We start from the raw sequence: 9004 nt of genomic DNA, 5'->3' as shown, positions 1-9004 counted from the left end.
CCGGCAGACGGGAGTTGCATAATCTCATAGTAATAGGAACATGCATAAGTCATGAAGAAAGCAATAGCAACATACTAAACGATCGGGTGCTAAGCTAATGGAATGGGTCATGTCAATCAGATCATTCACCTAATGATGTGATCCCGTTAATCAAACAACAACTCTTTGTTCATGGTTAGGAAACATAACCATCTTTGATTAACGAGCTAGTCTAGTAGAGGCATACTAGTGACACTCTATTTGTCTATGTACTCACACATGTATTATGTTTCCAGTTAATACAATTCTAGCATGAATAATAAACATTTGTCATGATATAAGGAAATAAATAATAACTTTATTATTGCCTCTAGGGCATATTTCCTTCAGCTACTGCTATACATGGCTAGCAGTAGCGCGCTTTAGTGCAGAGAGCTGCTGCTAATATCTGCAGTGCTTTTTAGCAGGAAGCACTACTGGTAAGGCAGCGCCACTACTAGTTTTATTAGTTTTTTCTGCATATTTGTTTTTTATTTGAATAGGCTTTATATGATAATCTTTACCATATCATACACATACAAATGTAATCATAGCATATACATACAAATAGTCTCATCAAATCATGGCATCATCATAATCATCATCCAACACAAAGTGGTCTCTCGTCATCATCTCGAAAATACCGATACAAGTCTCGATTACTTGCAACTACATCATTATCCATCTAAACAATGATATACACGAGAAGAGCTATCACTTTGAGTGAGAGCGGAACTATGCAGTACATGAGTTTGTATCCCTCTCTCGCATTAGCGTGAACCTAAACTAACTACTACCTGTCGCTCGGAAACCGGTACACCTAGGCCTAACATTCCGGCCACTCGTCGTATATATACTCCTGGCGTAGCACTTCTTCGCCATCGATGATCTATGCACCTGCATCGTCACATGAGTCGATGATATGCAACATATATAGTTGAGCAAAAGAAAGAGACGGACTTGGCAAGAATAGAAGCAACATATCATAAGCATAAATAACAAAGTTGATCGTACCCAAAATGCCCTAACTAGTGATTGTCGCTAGTCGAGGAAGACGGTTTAATTACATCACAAATAAAGTTTCGTCGTGCATAACTCAAAGTTTGGTCATACAGAAAGTATGGACTAAATGGACACATTGTCATATATCGACAATCACTCCAACATGACGTGCCATCCATCCAAGTCAGGGAGATAGTCCCCGAGCCTAGTGAAAGGCTTCAGGTCGAGACGCTGAGCGGCTACCCGTGTTCGGACGTCTTCCCGTGACATTTGTCCTTCTTCGTAGAACATCCCTGTTTTTTCGACGACCTCCTTCATGATGATTTGGGCAAGTTCGCGCTGGATGTGATAGAACTCAGCTTGAAGTCGATGATCCTCGATATCTCCTACGTTCTTTGCCCATTGCAGAATATGGGCATCGCCAGATGTAGGTGACAGGCAAAGGTTCTGGTGATCCCATCTGTACTCCAGCATGTGGTGTAGGACATAGAATCCATCATTAAGAGAATCACTCGGTTGCTGGATGTAGCAGAAGTCGGTCTTATGGCTGAAGGCGGGCCTGCTGTCCCTTCTCTTCTTGTTCTTGACCTCTCCACCCCGTGCGTCGTAGTAAAACATAGCACTGTCGAGAACATCCTTGATGTGGGTGTAATCCTTTTTGTTAATGTTCTTCGACGAGTCCAAGTAAAGAGCGTGGGAGTATCGGGGGTAGAGGATGATGGGGACGGCGTGCACGCCGCTGCACAAAATAAGTACACCTCAAATTAATTAGCCTCCACCGTGCAAATGAATGATTGAAATCGAAGGAAGGATATCTGCGCGGATGACTTACAGGGGATGATAAGGCACGAGAATCGCCTCTGTGTCCTTATTGGCGAGCATGAAATTGACGATGTATTCCCTCGCGTATTCATGGTGCTTTGCGCAGACTCCCAAGAAGCCCTCATGCATGAAGTACGGGTTAGCGACACAGATATGAGGTATCTGCTCAACCTCGATGATGTAGTTCATGTGCAAGGCATAAAGGCGGACACACGTAAAATCCAGCTTCTTCATGTGAAACATGTCGAATATGTAATCGAATCGAAGGAAGAACTTCTCCGCGGGGAATGTGTCGACGTACGATAATTGCCGCGGAACGTTAACCACATAGAGTGGGTATCTTGGATCTTTCGAGGCGATGAGGCCTTTCGCTATTCATAGCACGTCGTCATGAAGTCTCCTTAGATCACCGAATCTGGCCCCTAGCGCTGCTACAGGTAGGATTGGTTGACCGGGGATATGCCATTTATCTGCACCGGGGACATCTATACGGTCTTGAACCCAAGGCTGCTGAGGCGGCTGGATCATAGAATCAACTTTTTTGCCTTTCCTCGATCTCTTGCTAGACTTCTTTACTACCGGAAGGTCGTCCATAACACGTTCAGCCTCCGGAGACGGCAATTCAGGCACCGGCTCATGATGCTCAAACCCTAAGTAGGCGCCAGTATAGACATACTGTTGAGTGTCATCGTCATCCTCATCCTCATCTATGGCGACGTCACCAGCGACTAATGGAGCCTTTTCCTCACCCCCTCCGCTATCACCCAACACGATAGCCGACACTAATTGGGTAGGTGAGGTGTTGATGTTCATACCTAACTGCGTGCTCGTGGGTGTGCTCCCGGTCGCCTCCAGACTAAGCAGGCTCTTTGGCCACAACAGGACCCACCCATTGCAACAATCTCCAAGCCGTCGCGGGGTCTCATCATCATCCCCCACTAGTACCAGAGGAGGCAAATTCTCGTGGCCCGGTTTGACACTGGCCACAGAAACCTTGAAGACGTTCGGGGGGATCAGCCGGCTATGGAATAATGGTTCCTTCGGCTTCAATATCATAGCCTTCCCCACATCCACCTTCTGGTCGCCGATGGTGTACAATATGGTGCACGGGGTTTCATCGGCCTGCAAAGAAAAGTCTGCGACGTGAAACATCCGAAAGGCAACAAAAACGGGAGATTATACATTTATTGAAGGGGGCCAGTGTGACAGATACCGTGAGGGCGTCGAGCTCAGCCAAAGACAAAGCACCGCCGAGCACGTCCGGTGCCGGAGCAAGTGCGGGAGCAACTGCAGCTGCAGGTGCTGGTGCAACGCTAGTCGAGCTGCTCCCCAAGAAGTCAGCAAGGGGAAAGTCCGCTGCATTTTTTTCTGGATTTTGCCTGGTCCAATTGAAAACGGCCAGAACCAAGGAAGTAAACATATCTACAACCACCTATTTTGCGGCAGCTACCGCTATTGCGACTGTTTGAGATGATTTCTTCTCAACCGCAATCTCGACCTTCTTGTCGATGTTTTCTTCAGTTAACCCCCGTCTTTCCGTTCTCTCCTCTGTGGTCTCACGGTAGTACTTCTTCCACGTGGCGCCGTCTCCGACACCATGCACACGTCCATACGACGGCTGAGTCTCCATCGGGAGTCCTTTCAATACGTTCAACTCCCGGTTGAATGGAGTGTCCCACTTGGGCCTCGCCAACGCCTCAGACGGCGAGTCGCTTTCGGCCGCAATCCTGTGCTTCTCTCTCTGCAAAAGGCACAAGGATTGTTTACAAATATGACTAACGTGCAGTCGAATTGATCAGAAACTAAAATTACCAGCAGTCTCATGAACTCCACCGTGACCGCATTCGTCTCGAAAACCTTCTTCACTGGGTCCCAACGGTGTCGGGCCCTGAGGACGTCACGCTCCTGCGAGATGGTGAACTCCGCCAAGGGGTCTGGGATGCCCAGACTCGCGGCTTCCGCGTCCTCCTTGGCCCATATGGACCTCTTCCCGCCGTAACCACGACTTTCGAGGTGGTGGCACCCAATGTTCTTCTGTTAAAGCCCCTTCATGTACTTTGACTTTTTTTGGTAGCTTCGGCCTCGCAAGCTGCCTTGAATATTTCAAAGTGCTCTGCTGTGATTGTCGGATTATCCTTTACAATCTCGGAGTAGGGTTCCTTTTTGTCGATGATCCTTGCTTTCACTCTTGTTTTCCAGGCGGCCAACGCGTCGCTAAACTTGCTCATGGCGTGTTTGTTTATCTTCTTCATTGCTGGGTCCTTATCTGGATCTTTATAATCCTTTTCATTCCGGCCCGGGAACAAGAATATCTGGTGCACCTTCTTTAGGAGGGAGGGCCTCATATTATCTATCTTCTGTAGTTTCTCATCGTTGATGGTGGCGGTTGTCCGTATGATGCAGCCTATTTGATTGTTGTAGCACGCGCGCACTTCCTCGGGTGCGTTTGGCTCAAAATTGTCGTCGTCCACCTCCGTGACCACCAGTCTAGTAGTCCTTAGTTTGTTAGGATGCCGTTGCCTCTTTGCTTTCGGTTCTACACCGGCTCCGCTCCCCGAGGCAGCGCCGGTCTCAGTCTCAGCGTCGGTCTCAGTCTCAGCGTCGGTCTCAATGCCGGTCTGAGTCTCAACGCTGGTCTCGGTCTTAGTGCCGGTCTCAGTCTCGGCACCGGTCTGCGTGTCGGTTTCAGTCCCCGATGCGACCGGTGGGCCCAGCAACAACATCGGTTGATCGTCGGCAAGGGTCAAAAATTCATCTGCCGCCAGGTAGACATCGTCGCAATAACCAGAACCCTATCCTTAATCGTTGGTAGCTATGTTTCCTACGATTAAATCTAGTCAATTAATTCTAGACCTAATAAAATGAATAATGACATAAAAAAGGCCTATGTTTTGCAGGAACGTTGACTCCTTCCCGGTGCGGCAAATCCCAGGCAATTGATATGTCCTAGTTTGTAGCACAAGTCATGCCGAAATTCACGAAATTTTTTGGCATGACCTTTGCTAAAAAATGGACAAATCGGGAACCTGAAATTTGCTGGAATGGAAATGAATCAACATTCCGGCAAAACATAGGCCACTCAGCTTCATTCCCTGGAAACAGTGTTCAAATATCCATCTTCGACACCGCAACACATGTATACACGAGCAACCACATGTCCAAATTTCACAAGCTAATTCAAAAACAAAGTGTAGAAGAAAATTCATTTAACTACTAATAGAGCATATTCAGTTAACTTTAGTGCTCTATACTGATGAAAGGAAAAACATTCAGTTAACTACTAATTTCATTCATTTAGGTTATTCATTTAACTTCACCTAATTAACATATTGTACCACTACCACTAGCAGCACTACTAACTTAATTAACCTAGCAAAGCTCTACTGCCCTAACTAAAAAACATCTAATTAACATCTACTAGTACCACTACTGCCCTAACCTAATTAACATCCACTAGTATCACTATATACTACAAGCAGCATCTACCCTAATTAAACCCTACTGCCCTAACTAACTTTTGATGTAAACCAAATTTTTTGCTCTAAACTAATTTTTACTCTAACATCTACTACTTAACATCCTTTGCTCTAAACTAAATTTTTTGCTATAAACTAACTTTTGCTCTACTAATTTTTGCTCTAAAATGCAGAGAGAGAGAGGAGTGGGGGGGGGGGGGGTGGGGGACTTACAGAGAGGGGAGAGACGGTGGCGGGGAGGTGCTCGGTGACGGAGGCAGGGGCGGAGAGGGCGGGCTCGGGCATGGGCAGCGGCGGGCCTGGGCGGGCTCGGGCGATGGTGAGGTCGAGGGCGGCGATGGTGAGGTCGAGGGCGGCGGCAGTGAGGCTGAGGGCGGCCTCGGGCGGCGGCGCCGAGGATGACGGCGGCCTCGGAGGGAGACGGTGAGGTTGCGGGCGTCCATGCCGACAGGAGACAACGACGAAGTGGGGCGATGGCTAATTGGGGAGACAACGGCAAGGGAGAGGGATTTGGGGGAGAAGTGGTGGCCGGGGGGGGGGGGGGAGGGAAACCGCTGTTTAAGTGAAACATAACGATAGCGTGTTCCTGAAAACGCGCTGTAGCTAAGTTAGCTACAACGCGTTTCCTCAAATGCGCTACTACTATTTCTTTCTTCTTTTTCCCTTTTTTCATTTATTTTTCTTTACATTTTATTTTTTACCTTTTTCTATTTCTTTCATTTTCATTTACTTTTCTACTTGTTTTTCATTTTCTTTTATTTTCGTTAGCAGTAGCGCCTTACACATAAACGCGCTGCTACAACAAAATTAGCGGCAACGGTGTTTCTAAAAGAGCACTACTACTATGTGTAGCTGATCGGCTTAGTGGTGGGAATTTTTGTAGTAGCGCTTTTACAAAGGGACACGCTACTGCTATATGTGTATCTGCAACGCGGTTATTTCGCACGCGCTACTGCTGTCTAGCAGTAGCGCCTTTTTTTAACATGCGCTACTGCTAAAGTTCTGTGTATAGGCTTTTCCCCAGTAGTGTGTGGCCGATGGTGGTTCTATGCTTGGCCATCTCCGGTTAGATCCGGTGACTGGGCGTCGACTAGTAGTGTGGGGTGGTGGCGGCGGCCTGTGTGGCCGTTGGTAGGGCCATGGGTCGCTATGGCGCGATGATGTCGGTGGTTTGGCGGTTGCATCGGATGCACGCCAGCGATGGAGGCGTTGACTTAGGTCCGGTGGCTGATGTTTGGTCAGAAGTGGAAGGAGTTGCCTTCCAATGTTCCCTCCATAGTTGGGGCGTTATGAGGCAGAGGGTTGGCGGTGGCTCAGGACATGAATGACGGGACGGCGGCCCTAGATGACGGTTCACGTGATCCCGACAATACTACAGTGTAAGAATGTAGATGCAATAGTATCTATCAAACGGTGTAGGTAGAAGCACGCGCAAGGAATTATACAGATTTGGGCCAACTATGGTGGAGGTGATATTGTGCTCTTAGCTTTTGGCGTAATGTAAAAGGCATGGATCTTTCACCCTCAGCCAGATGCTCCCCTCCTGGCTTATATAGAGTGTGCTAGGAGGGGTACATAATGGGCTGGTATTAATGTTGTTTATGGCCTCGGGTGTGGCCGACTGTTTTTTGACATTTATTACTATTAGCTGATGTATTTAATTAGATTATTCCACCATTGGGTGACTGCCATCTTTAAGACATTGTAACTAGATTATTCCACCCTTAGGTGACTGCATCTTTAAGACATTGTGGTCGAGAGGTAACCTACGTAGCCATCGACTGCTAGCATATAGCCAACTGCTCCCTTCGTCTCCTATTGTCGGCTGCTAGTCCTTGGCTCAGAATCCGATTGTTGGGACTTAGAGAATCTATAGCCGGGTGCCCCAAACCGGCCTCAAACGCCCGGGCGGCCCGCCCGGTCACTGACCGGTCATGAAAATTTGACCCAAACGGGCGCCTCAAAAGCCCGCCCGGGCGTTTGAGGCCGGTCATGAAAATTTGACCCAAACGGGCGCCTCAAACGCCCAGGCTGACCGGCACCCCTCATATCCAACCCAACTATGGGACAAATATGGGGGCATCGGGCACGTCCACCACGTAGGACTGACGATGGGGAACCATGAGGATGTTGGGGAACGTAGTAATTTCAAATTTTTCCTATGCACACGTAAGATCTATCTAGGTGATGCATAGCAACGAGAGGGAAGAGTGTTGTCTACGTACCCTTATAGACCGAAAGCGGAAGCATTATGACAACGCGGTTGATATAGTCGTACGTCTTCACGATCCGACCGATCCTAGCACCGAAGGTGCGGCACCTCCATGATCTGCACACGTTCAGCTCAGTGACATCCCACGAACTCTAGATCTAGCTGAGGTCGAGGAAGAGTTTCGTCAGCACGGCGGCGTGATGACGGTGATGATGAAGTTACCGGCGCAGGGCTTCGCCTAAGCACTACAACAATATGACCGAGGTGGAAATCTGTGGAGGGGGGCACCACACACGGCTAAACAATCAACTTGTGTGTCTATGGGGTGCCCCCTGGCCACGTATACAAAGGAGGGGAGGGAAGAGGTGGCCGGCCCTAAGGGGGCGCGCCAGGTGTGGGGAATCCTACTAGGACTCCCCAATCCAAGTAGGATTCCCCTCCTCTTTCTTATTCGGAATAGGAGAGAAGGAAAGAGAGGGAGAGGGAGAAGGAAAAAGGGGGGCCGCTGTTGTGGTAACGGTTTCGACAATAAGAAAGGGGTAGGATAAAGGAGCATGATCTATCGAGATGCATATGGGTGACACGGTGGTTTTAGCGAGTTCGGGCCTCTCACGGTGGAGATAACAACCCTACGTCTCGTGCTCCGGAGAGGCTTTGTTTTATCTTAGTATGTATCCGGAGATTACAATGTGAGGAGAATGGATCCCCATAGTCGTGAGACTAATGGTGAAAAAGAGAGAGAGGTGGAAGAAAAAGGCCCCCTCGTCTAGTGGTGGGGTGGCTTATATAGAGTGCGCCACCCCCACCTCCTATGTTACAAAGTGGGGCATGAATGCCATAATACCAGCCCACTACCAAGCCCTCACTATGAGAATGATGCCGACTGCTTTGCTGCCTACTGGTCTTCGTATATCCGAGTGAGTCATACGGTCGAGTGGCGAACTGTCATCTTGGTCGAGTGGATGGTATGCTGCTTGGTCGAGTGGATAGTATGCCTGTATGAAATTTATCTGGACCCACATGTTGTGTGGACCCCATGCTTTATGATATTTCGACCCTTCGTGGGCCTACCTATTATGTGTATCCCCAACATTAGCCCCCGAATCGATTGCGATTTTGCAGAACGAGTTTGTGGAAGACACAATTTGGTCCGAGTGATTATGGAAATACTCGGTACTTGTCATCGTGCTTTCAGACAACCATGGTTTGAACAAAATCTCAATGGATTCTGGCACTATGCTTCCCGACTGATCTGGGGGTAAGTGCCCGCGAGGAGCAACTAGGTGACATTTGTTCATCTCTCGGAAGAGGTTAACTCGTGATCAAAGTATGGGTGTGTCATTAAATCCGGGCAACAGGATTGACGCATGGACTGTTCTCTCGGAGAGATGCCATTCTTTATCCTGGGGGAACGTCAATATGAGTCGGTTCTGGATCCAAACGTGTGACGCTTTGAGTCCTAGAAGAAGGCTCG

At 48.3% G+C, this 9004-nt stretch overlaps 1 pseudogene; it reads right to left on the bottom strand.

Moving 5' to 3' along the window:
- Positions 1-3492: 3492 nt before the first annotated feature.
- On the bottom strand, positions 3493-5761 carry LOC147989871 (uncharacterized; annotated as a pseudogene).
- Between the last annotated feature and the right edge of the window lie 3243 nt (positions 5762-9004).

The sequence above is a fragment of the Triticum urartu genome, chromosome 1A, assembly GCF_056163025.1.
Source record: "Triticum urartu cultivar PI428250 chromosome 1A, HENAU_Tu73, whole genome shotgun sequence".
Classification (NCBI taxonomy): domain Eukaryota; kingdom Viridiplantae; phylum Streptophyta; class Magnoliopsida; order Poales; family Poaceae; genus Triticum; species Triticum urartu.
Note: the sequence above shows the minus strand (reverse complement) of the source record. Positions and strands in the feature narration are given on the sequence as shown.